At 39.1% G+C, this 17,037-nt stretch overlaps 1 protein-coding gene and 1 long non-coding RNA gene across 4 annotated transcripts in view; one reads left to right on the top strand and one right to left on the bottom strand.

The window, feature by feature from the left end:
• Nucleotides 1-4,595: 4,595 nt before the first annotated feature.
• The window catches only part of LOC118247272 (uncharacterized), a 55,435-nt gene continuing 42,993 nt past the window's right edge, over nucleotides 4,596-17,037 (bottom strand). Inside the window, exons 4-5 of one of the 2 annotated variants that reach the window (XR_004778329.2) lie at nucleotides 10,868-10,917; nucleotides 9,782-9,903 (exon numbers count right to left, since the gene is read on the bottom strand). This is a non-coding gene — a long non-coding RNA (uncharacterized LOC118247272). Of the gene's footprint in view, nucleotides 4,719-9,781; nucleotides 9,904-10,867; nucleotides 10,918-17,037 lie in introns of those variants that run through there. The other variant, XR_004778331.2, reaches the window with a different exon arrangement.
• ZBTB38 (zinc finger and BTB domain containing 38) overlaps nucleotides 12,894-17,037 on the top strand; it is a 43,674-nt gene continuing 39,530 nt past the window's right edge. For both annotated transcript variants that reach the window (XM_050712636.1, XM_050712630.1), the window contains exons 1-2: nucleotides 12,894-13,298; nucleotides 14,350-14,403. The gene's annotated coding sequence lies outside the window, so the exon portion shown is untranslated. The remainder of the gene's footprint in view (nucleotides 13,299-14,349; nucleotides 14,404-17,037) is intronic.

Below are 17,037 nucleotides of genomic sequence, written 5' to 3'. Positions count from 1 at the left end.
AAAGAGTGTGGTAGACCGTATACTATTGCTATGGCTTTGGTATTTACATAAATCTTATCCTACTTTCCACCGCACTCTTAAAAGATAATCTTTTATCAGAGTAAACAACTAGATGAGTGTCACGGACTTGTGATTGGGTTTGTTTCCTTCTCCCCCATAAATAACACTAGATTTCCCATTTTAAGAGGTTATGGTATTGCATTGCAAATGCAAGTGCCATTCTGAAGTGCACCTGTACCCAGTTACTCTATGGCAATACCTTAAACCTTGTATGGGCATTCCTGTCGCAGGTTTTAACTTTGGCATTAGCTTTTTAGCTGGAGTCTGGTTTCTTAAAAGGTTTAATGCTAAGGGCCTGACTCATTAAATTTGCTGCTTATTGGCTAGTGTTATTTCCTGAGTTTGAAATGTACATTTTGATTTGTGAATCATCTGACATGCTAACACACATTATTAAGTCTACCACAGAAACAGATTCACTGGGGCAGTGGGATGACTCATGACAAAATATTAAAAATCTATTTCTTTGACTGGCTGTTAACCCATGTTCCCTCTAGTAATTGAGATGCCATCTGCTTGTTTAAATCCTTGTGCTAACAGAGATTCTGTCTTTAAGGTTTGAGCTGACAGAGAACTCACTTAGCTGTGTCATACTGCTTCAGCACTTCTGGTTCAGATATCATTGTGGTTCTGGGCTAAAATCTTGGATTTATGCTGTCTCTTGAGAAGATAAGTCTGTATGGATTTATTTGAATTTTAACCATTAAATTGTCCAGGTTTATCAGAGGGAGTACAAATGATGTTCAGCAAGGAAAAAAGGTCTTGTTTTGTCAGACGGGGAGGGACAATGTTATGGTTTCAGAAAAAAAAACAAAAACCTTGCAGTTTTTAGCCAAGATGCATAAGGTGCCTAATCCAGTACAACAAGATGTAAACAGTCTGATGGCCCCTGGTGCATTCTGGATTGTAGCTGTATAAACTGGTGGGATGGGAGGCAGAATAATCAAAACTGGAAAGGAAGGACTTTCCACTTTTACCAATTTTGGTAATTATATGTTGCAACATGATTTAAAGGCAGAGGGGAAGGGAGGGAGGGAGAAAGGCAGGAGGAAGAGGAATCAGTAACTCAATCCTGGTCACTGTCTGGGGGCCACCATGGTGTCTTAGACTTTCACAGTCACAGAAGCGGTGGTTGGAGCGGACCCCTGGGGTCCATCCAGTCCAGCCTTCTGCTTGAAACAGGATTGTGACCTATGGCATTTCAGGTCCACCATGGCCTTATCCTTTCCTTAACTTCTTCAACTTATCCTCACAAGTCAAATGCTGTAGGCTCCTTACCATCTCCCTAGCCCTCTGCATGACCCTCTCTTGTTTTTCAACATGCTTCTTGAACCAGGCAGCGCAAAACAGGACACAATATCCCAAATGTGGACTCATCAGCACCGAATAAAGAGGGATAATAATTTTTGTTCATCTGCTGTCTTTGCTCCCTTCCTAATGTAGTCCAGTTTGTTGTCATTATATTCACAACAAAAACACCCTGTTGGCTCATATTCAGCTTAGTGTCCCCTGTGACAGCCACATCCTTTCAGCTGGGCTGCTGCTCAGGCAGCCTGCGCTGGTGCCTGGCACTACTCAACCGCATACGCACAACTCCGCGCTCCTTGTTAAACTTCATGACATTTCTGTTGACCCAGTTTTTCAGTTTCCCAAAGTCCTCTCAAATGAAGCCCCACTGTTTGGTTTGAGAACCAGACCTTCTAGGTTAGTATTGTCTGAAAATCTACTGCAGGCGTATCCTGTGTCAGCATCCACATCGCGGTGAAGGCAGTGAACAATACTGGTCCCACTATTGACCCAAGGTGTTCTGCTTGCTGCTGGCCAGCAACTAAGCATCACCCCATTGATTACTACCCTTCAAGTCCAGCAATCCATCCAATTTTCAACCTATTTAGATCTAGCAGTTCATTCATCCAGACCATACTCCTCATTTTTTTCTCCACCTTGTGCTTTAACCACTTGCTTAATCCCCATTGCTCAAAATAGCAGCTGTGCTGGAGAGCATACAGCCCTCTGAAAATGTGTATTGATGAAAATATAAAGTGCTGATTTAGCTTCCCAGCATTTCTCCTATACTATTGCTGAAGTGCTCATTAGTCTCTTCCCTAAAGCTCTCATTAAGCGCCCACCCGACTTCCCATGAAATGTAGTACTGCAGTGATTGATAAGGAAATAAAGATTTGAAATAACAGCTTGGTTGCTGCAGCATCAAGACACAGGAAAGAAAAAGAATCTAGCTTTTAGTTTCATTTCATCCTTGAACTTTTAACCAGCACAAAGCATCACCAAATAATCTGGTCAATTCTTCCTACACAGGTGTTGTTATTATATATATATATATATATATATATATATATATATATATATTACAGAATTTAAAGATTTCACCCTCTCTTTCTTTCAGACCTCTCTGGGTTACTGAAATATTCTCTGTATTTTGAAGGACATGTTATGTTGGTCCTGGGCTAGAAAGGAAGGAAAGGGAAAGGGAAAGGGAAAGGGAAAGGGAAAGGGAAAGGGAAAGGGAAAGGGAAAGGGAAAGGGAAAGGGAAAGGGAAAGGGAAAGGGAAAGGGAAAGGGAAAGGGAAAGGGAAAGGGAAAGGGAAAGGGAAAGGGGAAGGGGAAGGGGAAGGGAAAGGGGAAGGGGAAGGGAAAGGGAAAGGGAAAGGGGAAGGGAAGGGGAAGGGGAAGGCAAGGCAAGGCAAGGCAAGGCAAGGCAAGGGAAAAAAGAAAAGAGAGAAAAAGAAAAAGAAAGAAAAAGAAAGAAAGAAAGAAAGAAAGAAAGAAAGAAAGAAAGAAAGAGAAAGAAAGAAAAAGAAAGAAAGAAAGAAAGAAAGAAAGAAGAAAGGAAGGAAGGAAAAAGAAAAAGAAAGAAAGAAAGGAAACAAACCAAAGGTAATATTTTAATTTGATTTTGAGGTTGCACAGTAATACAGATGTCCTATAATACCTCCAAATGCTTGTATCCCCCTTGTATTGGTGACTCCAAAGAGAAATAATGCATATTTTCTTGATTTACCACTGCCTTTTCGAAAAGAATCCGTGGTATCTTTGGGGGATTTACCACAAAGCATCATCCTCATAGAATACTCTGAACAAGAGCTCTTTCAGCAGTTTCCCAGATTCCTCACATGATAGCTGCAGTCTTACTCAAATGGGAAAGACTGAACTATCTTGCTATCTTCAAGTTCATCCCACTCTGAGGATAGACCATGGGAATCAAATTCAAAAGTAAAAGAAAAGGCAACATTTTTGTTATTGCTGGCATGGAGACTTCCTTTTGGACATTAACTAGTTGTCTTTTTCTTCCCTCTCCAAGAGCTGATGTATTACAGCAGCTATATAGATATGGGAGCAAACACAGGGGTTCCTGTCCAATTTTCTTAGATCCTTCAAGGACATCATGTATAAAAAGCTCATATATGTATCCTGTGAGAGATTTGGTGGAAAACTTCCTGGACTGTATTAAAAAGACAATAGGATGGTCCTCGGGAGATGGGGATGCTGAAGAGGGAAACGATGCTGCCTCCAAATGGTGTCGCTATTTCATCAGTGCCTTGCCAAGACTGACATTAAAGATTCCCTCAGCAAAACTGAATATTGCTATTCCAAACAGGGTGAGTTGGTGTCAGGCTCTTCCTGCCACAGTGAAGGGTAGTGCAGCAAGAATGAAGTGGAAAAAGGACTGGGAAAAGGAATCCTAGCTGAAGAAGAAGCCTAGGGAGCTGGCAGGAGATACTGCAAGGGTAGGAGCAGGTACGGTGGCTTCTTCTGAACTGAACTGAACTGCTGCCACCCAGTTCAGGTATCTACAGATGCACTTTGACACAGCCCCACGATAAAACTGTTATTTAAAAATATAACTTTGCCATGTGTCCAAGAGGATAGAAGACAAAAGTACTTGATAACTGGAAACCAGTACAGCACATGTTCTGCTGCCAGAAAAAGTTCTTGCAGATTAATGAATGTGTATGATCTGCAGCCAGTTACTAATTTACACATGCAGTGAAGCCCGGTGAGTGCTCAGACTTCCTTGTTATGCTGGGGTTCTTTATAGGGTTGGGCTTCTATCTCTTTTTGTGCAGTGTTAATTAATTGCAGCTTTGTACATTAGCAATCCAAATTGCAATCTGAGAAGGTAAAATAAACTGGCTTATCAAAAAAATCCTATTAGTCTTAACTGCTGTTGTAACACTAACATGCTTTGCACATGCTGATATCTGGCTTTTCTGGTTTAAAACATGTAAGCACGAAGGAGTGGCTGCAGTTCGTTAAACATCACAAGTGCCATAATAGCAGGAAGAACTCAAAGGCGCTCTGATATGACTCACAGTTGAGCTGTGGTTGCTTCCTCCTCTGGGTCAAACCTGTGCATGGCAAGAAATCTCAGAGCATTCAGAGAACTGTATGACTTGGTCATGGGTTGTACTTGTTGCAAATACACCAAATTAACTGCAAGTTCCAGTAAGCTCAACTGGTTTATACAAATTAAAGTATTGATTTCAGTGGTACCTGGGATTAGTCCTTCAGTCAGTCTGTTGCATTCAAATCACAGTATTCATCTCTGTGCAGTAGCTTTCTTCATTTTCAGTCTTGAAATGTGGTACGTAAATCAGTATTTTGTTTATGTCTTGTCTAAAACAATACATTTATTCTCACTGTAAAGCAAGCATAGCGTTTTAAACAAATTGCTAGGTTCATCCTGCAATTTCTTTATCCTGGCAGTCTTTTAGTTCAAAAGAATCTCCCAATCTATAAATAGTTTGAAAATAGTATGTAAAACAGTATTTGTGCTTGTACACTTTGAGTTGTTCCGAGATGGACTTGAGTTGTGTGATTTTCTTTTCCATTTCTTTCTAATCCCTGCAGCACCATTATCAAAGCATTGCTTTTTTCATTTTTTAATAAACAGATCATGAAATACCATAGCTTTTATGAAATGCTAACATCAAACTTTTAATAACTTGATGTGTATAAAATCCCTAATTAATATCTGTTCAGAAAAGGTATTTTTTGATGCAAGAACTGCAGTAACAATATGGCACATGAGAAGAGAGGAAGTAAACAATGATGATAGACAGAGCAAGGAGGAGGGGCCTACGCCATCCTCTACTGGATGACAGCTGTACACGTTCTAGCCAAGTTCGAGTAGGTAACGTATTCAGTTTGCAGCTAAACTGCATTGTGCAACCAGTGGGCCCAATCACATAATGTCACCTATGTCACTACTTGAACCAGATATTTTCAGGCTCAGGGAAACTGCCAGGGGTGTTGTCCCTGTTCCTGAACTTTGCTGCTGTTGCTCTTCCCGAAGCTGCACCCGAAGCTGCGCAGGCCGGTTTGGAGAGACAGGGTGTGATTGATCCACACTAGGGCAAAAACAATAACAACAACAACAAAACAACAGAGATCTCTGGGAGAGTTCAGCCAGAACTATCTGTACACAGTCTGATGTTAGCTGTCCACAGTGGAGTCTTTCCTTCCCTCTCAGTAACTGCTCTGATATCACCTGTTTGCCTTTTTATTTTTTTTTATTTTTTTTATTTTTTGACTTTCTAACTGTGTAGTACTCATGTTTTTAACGGCCATAGTTTTTCCTTAACAGAAATAGGGGAAAGGAATGTAATCTTTGGACCACTGTTCTTCCATCTTTATTAAACTGCTGCAGTTTAAGTAGTATAAAACAGAGAGATATCTTTAATTTATGTGTTAGAATTTTATAAGTTTCAAAATGAAATTTATAGTAAGGCCTGAGTTTGTTTCCCTGCCATGTTTTAGTTCTTGAGCAGTAAACAGATGGCTCCCATTGAAATTGATAAAAGTACAAACTAAACAATTGTTGTCTTGTGTTTAGTTTGTCCATTTCTCAGTACAGAAAAATTTGCAACTTGTCAACATCAAGTAAACTTTCCATGCCACATTATTGCTATGCCAAATTACACATGAACCCCTCCCAGAGCATTTTACCTTTTCCAGTATGTTTCTCCAGTGAGTCAGTGTTTCAACCTTTGCTTATATGCCCCCCCGTGTTAGCCCCACAGCTACTGGGCATAATATGCCTGCTTTCCAAAAGCCATTGCATGCACCAAAGGCTCATTGTGTCCAGCAGTCCCTAGTGCTGGACAGAGTGAGTGTCTCACACCTCCATGAGCTGGAGCAGGTCCTGTGGGCTGTGCGAGGTGCACATCACTGTTGCTTGTTACTGAATGACAAACTGCAAACTAACAGGATCAAGAGCCCATAAGACTAAAAGTGATAGATCATTACCGTGGATATCATGGTCTGGATCATGAGGGTTTTCATATGGAATGGAAACATTCGCAGTTTCTAAGCAGTTACTGTCAATTTGTCTTTGGGGCGATAAGGCTTCTCTGAGCTTTTGAGATAGAGGGTGATCTTTTTGATGTCAGGCCTGAATTCGTGCTTTGATTTCTAAACAAGCAGTGAAAACCATGCAGTACCTGTAAGAATGGTTCCCATTCAATATGGGACAAAAAGTACAAAATGGGTCATTTTGTTTCATTGTCGCGTTAGTAACTGTTTTTCAATATTACCATTTCTGTTACATTTGCTATTTATGTTAGAATTTTAAATCAATCTGTTAACATCCTTGTCTGAAGAAATCGACATTGTGTAGTGAACAGAAGGAAAAAAATGAATTGAAACGTGGTTGTACGTGCACATGAAAATAAATTATCTGCGTTCATTGTTCAGTCATAATGATTGCAGAACATAAGCTAACAGGAATGAAATTTTGGATTTCAAGGCCTTAATATTTTAGAACTTATATCGGTTTCGGTAATAGCATGGATTAAATTATTTTCTTGTTTTCAAATTTGACCTTATTGCTTTAAATGATGTAGAATTATTTTTTTTCAGAATCTGCCTAGCAACAAAAGATGCTCTCTCTCCCTCTAGTGGAGAATAATAACATAGCTGCCTTTCTGTTTTTGCATATGTAAACCATCAAGTAATACAATCAGGGGCTGAAAGCTTTTCTGAACAATAATATATCATAATTTGTTTACTGTATGGCATAAATATTATATGAAGAGTATCATAATGAGATATTTTCATATTAATGTTTTTTTTTCTGTGAGTGCACCATTTTTAAAGTAATCCTGAATTATACAAATTGTAAAATATTTATGCATGTAAAATATTTACAGATATCTAGACACATTTTAAAGTAACAATAAAGGCCCAGTTGATATTAAAAAGAAGCCCTAATCTCAAAAGTAAAATGTAGTATGCTTAATGTTGATAGCAGGAGCAGCTTGCATGTTGGTATTTGCCAGTTTGATCCTAGATATAAAGAGCATGCACCTAAAAAAAAATTTATTTTAATCTAAATGTTTCCAGTATTTGCTGTGTTCATCTTAAAAGAAGGAGACTGCCAGAGGACTTAGATGCAATGTCTTTTTCAAAATTGTATATTGTGATGTACTGTTTTATTTCATTCTCCAAATAAACATCTCCCCAGCACTTGGAATTCTGAAGCTGTAAGTGCAAACTGCTTATGTAAGTAATGATTTACAGGACTAAGTTCATAACTAGGGGAGCAGAAAACACTTCCTATATATGACTCATATAATAGCTCCACTTCTACATTCCAAATTGCAGTAACAAGACTTGACTAGATTCCTGATACTGTTTTCAGTGGAAAGGTCTTCTTATTTCTGCTTCTGAGCTGCTTTTTAGCATATTTTTCTATTTTGTGGTTTTACTATCTCTTGTTGCCATGCCAAACTTCACACAGGTAGGTACGGTAAATACCAGTCCAAGGGAATTTGGCAAGAGATGTGCATGTAGTTAACCTCACAGCCTTCACTCAGCTTTTAGGGACAGGGACTTTCTCCTTCTGCAAGTCACTGCCTTGCACCAAGAGTGTCACTGCGAGCATTTTAGTTCAGACTAACTTCATTTTGTGTGTTTGTTGTTCTTACCATATGAAAGGGTAATGAAGCTACTTAAAAGGTGTTGGGTGACAGTTCTGGGTTGCCACTGTCTCACACAAGCACCAGTAGAAAGTAGATCTCTTACCAAGGAGGAAAAGCATCTATTTTCTTCCATAGCAGAGTGACTCCAAGGACTGTGGACACAACTCTGTGGTGTAATGAGTCACTTGAGTTGTAGCTGCTGTAAGCAGCACAGGAACTTTGCTTCTCTGCTTCAAAGAGTGGAGTGAAAACAGTGCTAAGAGATAATACAGAAGAGATGACGGAATGCTTTTCATAAATGCTAGTATGGCCTACTGACTGTATCTGTACTTGAAAACTCCTCCAGCATGAAGAAGAGAGGCATGGAGGCACGGAGGCAGAGGGATGTAAGAACCAATGCTTTTGTGGCTGCCACAGCAGCACTGCCCTTCCATCCCTGTTAGCGAGAGGCTTGCTTAAATGCATCCCAGGCTTTGGGACTTGACAAACTATTTATGGCTCAGTCATTTTGTGTGGGTTGTAGGGAGGATGACAGAGAGCAAAAAGCAGTGAAGCAAAGTGTGAAAGGGACATTTGTCCACTGACTCCTTATATTATCAGATGGGGAGAGAGAAGTAATAGATTGCTGGCCAGGATAATGTAGCAATGCCATCACACGCACAAGTGCTCTATTGTTCATTTTGTTTTCCCATGTGCTGCATTCCTTGTCCTTTAGTGTAATAAGGATGTAATAAAGATTATCAGTTCAGGAGAGAATGTTGGCTCACGGGGCGTCCAAAGTTAGCCGTTAACTTTTCTCTAGTTTCAAAATGGAGGCTCGAGTGAGTGCTTGGTGGCTTTAAAAGGAGCTGGCAGATGTTTGGAGATGCCCTTTCTGTTGCTGCTGGCTACTACAGCTGAAGTAGCACAAAATGAAACACACAAAATGAAAAAGGAAACAAAACTTGTCAGACGTTCTCTAACTTAACTCAGTTGGTCATCTTTGGAGTTGCATTAATAGGGACCACAAACATGATTTTAATACAACTTTATTTTTTACATGTCAGAGAAGGAAATTATTGTTGACCTTTTGAAGCTTCATTTTGGAAGCCCTGACATCCTTCTATTCCAGGCACGTTTTGTTCACGTTCTGAGGTTTTTCACCAAACTAATCTGGCCCTAACTTTGAGACAATGATTATTTCAGCCTTTTATTTTCTCAGGTGCACTGTCTTTCTTTTCAGGCTTAAGCATTGCAGACCCATTTCTTGAGATTTTCTTTGAAAAGGCACGTGATTTATTCAGCTCATTTCATTACTGACCTGACAGTTCCGTCAGTTTTTATTTTCAATGTATTTCTTAACACAGGTTTAATGAGAAGCAAAAATTAGTATTAATGAGGTTTCCTGGAATGAACGGTCACCACATATGCTCTGATTTTTGGGTGGTCCTGCAGTTGGACTCGGTGATCCGTGTGGGTCCCTTCCAACTCAGGACATTCTACCATTCGCATTTTAGCGTCCACAAAACCAGAGAGGCCTTCTGCACCTCGGGTTGCTCCTTCTCCCCTCACAGCCGCGGTGAGGGCACAGCTCTCCTCCCGGGGAGGGGGCCAGATCCCAGCAGGCACAAAAACGCCGGGGCCGCGGCCATTTCGCGGCGCAGGCCGGGCGGGCGGTTTGCAGGGCCCCTCGCCAGGCGAGTGCCTCACCAGGGGGGGCTGTTCCGCAGCGCCGGGCGGGGCCGGGGAGCCGGGGAGGCGCCCGGCTGCGGGCCTGCCCTGTGCCGCGGGGGCCCGGCCAGCCCCGGGCCTTGTGAGCCGCGGGCCCTGTTGTGGTTTGTGGACGTGCTCGGTGAATCGTGTGGTAAAGAGCCGCTGCTCTTTACGGTTTCTTTTTACCACGATCCCTCTGCAAGTGTTGCTCCTTCAGAAGTAGCAGATTAAATATTAAATTTTAATTTCTGTATTAATTGATCTCTGGACAAATTATTGATGTTTTCTTATGTGGTTTAAGTAAGGCCACCGTAGAAACTGTATTTTTATTGTTCAACAAATAGTCTATATCCTCGGAATTTTATAAAAGGTTGTTGCACTAAATAACAGCTGTTAATGCTTATTCTGCATGCACAATTCGTAGTGCTTTACAAATTATAAACATTATATTGTTTCACAAACAATGCCATTTACGTCACAGAGAAGCCAACGGCCACACTCAGAACAGACTGCTGAGAAGACTGGAAATAATGAGCTAGTCCTTTGACCCTATTTTGATGACTCTTTGACCCAAAAAGTGGGTAGAGCTTGATAGGGGAGTAAAGCTGATAATCCTGGGCCTCTAAGGAGGTTACAAATTGCTTGTAGCAAACCTCAGATTCTCTGCTGTTTCACATCAGGCTCAGAAAACTCTCCATGGTTTCAATATTTAGTGAAATACACCTGACAGCTGTTAGAACAGAGGGTCCCTCACTGTTGGCTGCGCTATTCTGAGAGTACAGAATACAGTATAGAGAGTATATGTCTGACCTATGGAAAGTGTACATCTGACCTCGGTGTCAAAGTTAAATGGCCCTGCTCTTGCTCCCTGCAGATCTCCTGAGGAGGTGGGAAAGCTTCAGGGCCCCATCATTGACCTTATCCTTACTTTTTGAGAAAAACATGTTGTGACCTAAGAAGTAAAACTAATAAATAATGAGGTCTTCATTTTCTGTAGTTTCAGCAGCTTTACAGAACCAGATCTAATCCTACTCTGTCAATAGCCAACTGCAAAGCTTTACTACCATTTGCAGAGTTAGAATCAAGCCCCTTGGCCTGATTCTGCCAGAGAGCTCCAGGCAGTTTTAGATAACTGTTCTTACAATATCCTTTGTCAGACCAAGGTTTCAACTTACACAAGATTGGTAGGGAGAAGAGTCATCAGCTGATTGCCAAGTCTTGCTTTCTGTGGGAGAGCACAATGAAAGCAAACTGTTACTAAATCTTTCAAACATTAAATTATTTTAACTAATTTCACCCTTGGTTTCATTCACCACTTATTAATGTTCACTTATAAACAGAAACAAAAACAAATCTCCTACCCATTGACAGAAAATATTTTATGAAATACTTTGTTTATAGTAAATAATGGGATAAATTGGAAAGAAGCCTGGATTCTGCAAATATATACACTATGAAAATAGCCAGTAAGTCTGTATGGATTTTCATGAAAGACAGAGGTTTCATTATTGCATATTATACAGTCCATAACGCGTTAACACATGTGACACTTGTTCTGCAGTGCACACATTTGGGGCCCAAATAATGTAGAATATTTTTCTGGATATTTTTATTTGCTTGTTTTTTTATATGTTTAGAGAGCTAGGTCTGCCTTCAAGTTACTAGATATTTTAAGTCCCTTGTTTGGGAGATTATTAGCTTTTTAATATTCTAGAAGCCTTATGTCTATCTTCTTAGTTCCTTCTGAACTTCTGGCCTCTTCAAGATGTTTCAAATTTGACACCTAAAAATTGAGATGCTAATGAGTCTGATGCTTTGATAGTAGTATAGTATGTTCATATTGTTCACTGTATCTTGATTTATGTGTTTTTTAGTGCCGTTAATAACTTACAGTTAGCTGGAGTGGCCTGCAGCTTCTCCACTGCAGTCTGTGGGTATTTAAGCTCTGACACCAGTGTAAGTCTGGCTGTGCTGTAACCTAGAGGCTATGTGGTGTGTGCGGCCGTTTTTTACCATAGTTTGCTGGCTATGATAACATCGCATTAGTCAGAACAATGAGGAGGCAGAAGGAAAGCTAAAATTGAAGCTTTAAGGATCTGACTCATTCAGTTTCTGGCACAAGGAGGTGCAAATTGCACTTCCTGAGTTTGCAGCACCTAGCAAACCTCAATTACACCCCAAATGCACTCTGCTATGAGAAGGCCTGCTGCTCACTGCCTCTGCGTGTGCCCATCTAACATGCACGTTGCTGCTTCTCATTGCTAATTTTAATGTCTGTAGCAGCTAGTTGTAGGACCTCAGCTGAAAGAAGGCTTCATTCTCAATGGTTTTGCAGTCCTTGCTCAATGCCACCGGTAGAGGTGAAATAACAAGTATCCTGAAATAACAGTATCCTGATGATCATCTGTTTAGCAAGAACTTGACAGACATAGGACCCCCATGGTCTCTGCCCTTACCTTTTGATATTGATAGGTGGAACGCTAACAACTGCAAACCCAACTGAGGCTGGTAATAAGCAGCACATTGCATAGCTGTTTTCTTTTCTTTTCTTTTCTTTTCTTTTCTTTTTCTTTTCTTTTCTTTTCTTTTCTTTTCTTTTTTCTTTTCTTTTCTTTTCTCTTTTCTTTTCTTTTCTTTTCTTTTCTTTTCTTTTCTTTTCTTTTCTTTTCTTTTCTTTTCTTTTCTTTTCTTTTTTTCTTTTCTTTTCTTTTCTTTTCTTTTCTTTTCTTTTCCTTTTCTTTTTTTTTCTTTTCTTTTTCTTTTCTTTTTTCTTTTCTTCTCTTCTCTCTTCTCTTCTCTTCTCTTCTCTTCTCTTCTCTTCTCTTCTCTTCTCTTCTCTTCTCTTTTCTTCTCTTTTCTTCTCTTCTTTTTTCTTTTCTCAGAAATAGCAATAAACCTGTTTCTTAGATGTGTTTAGAACTGAAACCTTGTTCCATCAATCAAAATAATTGTATTACTCTAATTCCATATAATTATACCAAAAAAAAGGCAAAAGCTGACAAGAGCTCCGGTGTCTTTCTGAAAGTATGTTGCAGCCCTTTTCAGGTCACAAACCCTGCCTGAGAAATCTCAGCAAAATGCATTGTGTTGTAACAAAGTAAGTCAGATTCAGCTTATGCTGTGCACATAGATAGCCACAAGGTATGCTGAGGATGAGGAACCGGCAAAAGGAAATTCTGTCTGCAAAGCTGTGGTGGCTAGAGCAAAGGAGGAGCTTTCAAGGGCAAGACAGAGAAGATGGTAGACAAGTTTTGCCCAGTGCCCTTGTGCCCTACACAAAATGTTCTGGTCCAGATACCCCTATTTGCTGGATGCTATCTTCTACACAGGGTACAAGGTTGCAGCTGGTCGTGAACATGAACAAAGCAAGGCAGGCTTCAGCTAACTTTTCAGGACTTCCATAGATGTCTACTTGGGGGTGGATGGCTGTTGTCATTCTAAGGCTTCAACCCAAAATTTATCTAAAAAGCACAAATGTTTCGTGGTTGTTTCACTTACATTTCCCAGGCCACTTATGTTTTGCTTCCACAGTCAAAATTCACTGTATGCATTTGAGATTCTGGAAAATGATGAAGAGAAATCCCAGGAAGGATTTTTTCATTAAAGGTGAGTTAATATTTCAATGATATTTTTATTTATATGTATTTATTTCTACAGCATTTAGAAAGTGCTCGCTTGAACCTCCCTGGAAAAAAATGGAAAGCTATAGGACTTCACAAAAAAGCAAAGATCCAATCTGAAATATGATACAAAGAGCTGACTAATAAGCAGTAAGAATGGATAATGCTGATGCAGAATTTGTGCATGCTCAACCACATCTTTCATCTCTCTTATCTATACATTATGTCTATATAATGCCATGACCTTGTAAGAATCACTCAAGCTATTTCCCACTGGGTATTCTTTCCTCTATTCCTTCTCATAATACTTAATATTGCATTATTAAAGAGGACTTAGTTCTAAATTATTTTTATACATTTCTGAGAAAATTTTGACACAGTCTTGAAGATTTGTTTTTGAGTTGGTTAAGGTAGGGACAGGTGAGGTGAACTATATGCAATTAAATAGTTTCATGCCATGAGAAAAATACTGACAGCTCTCATTTTTGTACTGTACTTGGGTAGAAAAAAGATTTTTATAAAATTTCCAGACAGGAATCCTAGAAAACATATTGGGAACACAAAGAATATTGATAGAGTGATAGAGTTTTTCCCCAAATAATATTAAAAAATTGGACAATGGGTGTATGTGCTCCCTTTTCAGTGAAAGAGTATCAGAGCAGCTCAACTGTATATACTATGCCATTGGCTACTAGCAGGGCATATTAACATAGTCTTTAACACAACTAATTAATTAAGAATTACATTTTAAGTAAGAGCATATGACTTTTGTTAATTTTAATGTTTCTATAAAATTTCAGACAGCTCAGTACCCCTATGATAGTTGTGAGATTATCATATTTATTACAATAGTTGCGTCTGTTTCTTGCTATTATCATTTTGGTTTAATTTGTGCTGCCATAAAAACATTGTAAAGGCCTAGAGAAAGACTCACATTCTAAATATGTAAAGACATACTAGACATTTTGTATTTCAAAGTAACTTCTTTTTTTTAGCTTCTCTTTAATTTCTTTTGCTTCTTCTTTTACCACAAGCAGCATTTTAACAACACAGAAGCTGAAACAGAAGTTTCAACAGAGACAAAATACAAGGTAGGTTAACTTTTCTGAATGTTCAATCAAATTATGTCATAATTCTGTAATTATCAGGTGTTGATCAGAATGAGTGTATTGTTGTAATAAGTATTATCTCTTTGTTTGTTTGTTTAATTCATGTTTTCCACATAAAAGCCTATATAGTCTCTAAATAAAACTCTTAAAAATAAAGGGATGAATTCAAGACTACAGTTTGTGTGGCACTGACAGGATAAAAATAGCCATTAGCCTGTACCTGAGAAGTATAGGAATACACCAGATTATTCTTCTTGACAGTAAGAAAAACTATTTATGGAAAAAAATATTTTTATGTTTTAACTGTGCAGGATGTATTTGAAAATTACTATTTAAATTATTGAATGAGTTTGCTCCCCAAGATTTGATGGCATATGTCTTTAAATATTGCCTTAGTATGTTAAAACTTATCAAATTTTCCTACTACTGAATCACTTTAGTTTTTCATTCTCATAATTTAAATTCACTTTGTTCCTATAATCTTTTTTTTTTTATTGTGAAACGTCTCCAAATGACATTCCTAATTTTTGGCATAGATTATTGGTTCAAAACCAAGCTACTTTTGAATGTGTCCTATCTTCTTAAATTTTACCTATAGTTAGGAACATTCTTTCTCATGAGCCCAAATAAACTTGGGTCATAAAGCTAGAAAGCATTCAGCACGAATTCCCCAAAATCTATCTCAACCCAGTCCTGTCCCATTGCAACTAGCAGTAACCCCTTTTGCATCAGTGGAAGAGAGGCCATTAACTTTACCATGAAGTATGCCTGTATTTGTATTTGAATTTGTATTTGTATCTACATATCTACATATATATACACATATACATATATATATATTTACATATGCATATATATGTATGCATTTACATATGCATATATGTATGCATATGCATATATGTGTCAAAAAATGGAAGAGCTTTACTTCTTTAGATTGTTAGATTAAATACTCCAAATGAAATCTGTGATGCTTTTAAACTGAAGCTTTCGCTTTCTGTATAAACACTAATCATTCAGGAACAGGTTTCAGTTCCTATCAAATTCAGTCTTAACATGTTTAAGGTGTTGTAAAATTGGAAAATCTGCAAGGTGAAGACTTTATTCTATACCGGGTGTACATACTGATTCCATAGAACATACAGGATACAGCGCTAGGTTTGTAGATCAGGAAAATACTTCCCTTATGGCAGAGGGCTACAGAAAATGTCCCAGAAAAACAGAAATTTTACTAGAAAAATTGCCTAGGACTTCAAAAAAAAAAAAACCACATCAGGGTGGCATTGAGTAATATGCAAAGTAGACACTACAAGATGTACTGGCATTGTTGTGGTTGAGCTCATTAAATGTTAGAGAATCTACCAAATTAGGGTAATCTATCTCCTGGTGTCTGCTAGGATGATCCCAATACTGCTCTTGCTTATGTTGTGAGGTGAACAGTCAACCACATGAAGACAGCTCAAAGGTGGCTTAAAACTTTGGCATCTCAGAAATCCTGTTTTCTTCAGTCTGACAAGTAAAACCGGTGGGGCTTTGTTTCAGTATTTCTAACCCACACTTAATTACTGTTAAGCTAATGTAGTGACACTAGTGCAAAGCTAGTCCAATCTAAATAAGAGCAAAAGAGATTGATTTATTTATGACAGATGAAGACATAATCTTGCTTCCATTTCAATGCCTAAACTCTTAAGTTTCCATTGAAAATCTTACTAAAACAAAGGCTCTGCCATCCCAGACCATCAATTTTTCTTGCATTTAAAAAATGACAATAAAAAACACTTTTGCAAAGTGTAACATATATATGATAGGTGAAAATATGTTATGAATTTCTAAGCAAAGAGGAACTAATACTAATAAGGAAATGTAGCCTGTGAAAGTTCTGCTGCAATATGATACTGCTGAGGGTCTCTATTGGATCGATTTGGGTCGGTCACAAAAGATTCACTCTGGTAAGACACAGTGAATTAGAATTTGAATAGTTCAGTTGGAAGGCACCTACAAAAATCATCGAATCCAACTGCCTGACCACTTCAGGGCTAACCAAAAGTTAAAGCATATTATTGAGGACGTTATCCAAATGCCTCTTGAACAATGACAGGCCTCAACCACCTTGCCAGGAAGCCTGTTCCAGTGTTTGACCACCCTCAGAGTTAAGAAATTTTTCCAAATGTCAAGTCTGAACCTCCTCTGGCACAGCTTTTTGCCATTCCCTCATGTTCTATCACTGGTTACCAGGAAGAAGAGACCAGCACCTCCCTCTCCATTTCACGCGCTCAGGTGAGCAGACAGCAACGAAGTCTCCTCTCAGCCTCCTTTTCTCCAGACTAGACCACCCAAGTGCCCTCAGTCTCTCCTCATAAGACATGCCTTCCAGCCCTATTGCCAACTTTGTTGCCCTCCTCTAGACACTTTCAAATGCCTTATCATCTTTTTATATCATGGAGCCCAGAACTGCACACAATACTCAAGGTGAGGCCGCACTAATGCTAAATATAGTGAGAGAATCACCCCTTTAGACCAGTCAGCTCTGCTGTGTTTAATGCACCCCAGAATGAGGTTTGCCGTCTTGGCTGCCTGTGCACACTGCTGATTCACGTTGAGCTTTCCCTTGACCAGCAC

Source organism: Cygnus atratus, chromosome 9, assembly GCF_013377495.2.
Source record: "Cygnus atratus isolate AKBS03 ecotype Queensland, Australia chromosome 9, CAtr_DNAZoo_HiC_assembly, whole genome shotgun sequence".
NCBI lineage: Eukaryota > Metazoa > Chordata > Aves > Anseriformes > Anatidae > Cygnus > Cygnus atratus.
This window is presented reverse-complemented; position numbering and strand designations above follow the sequence as displayed.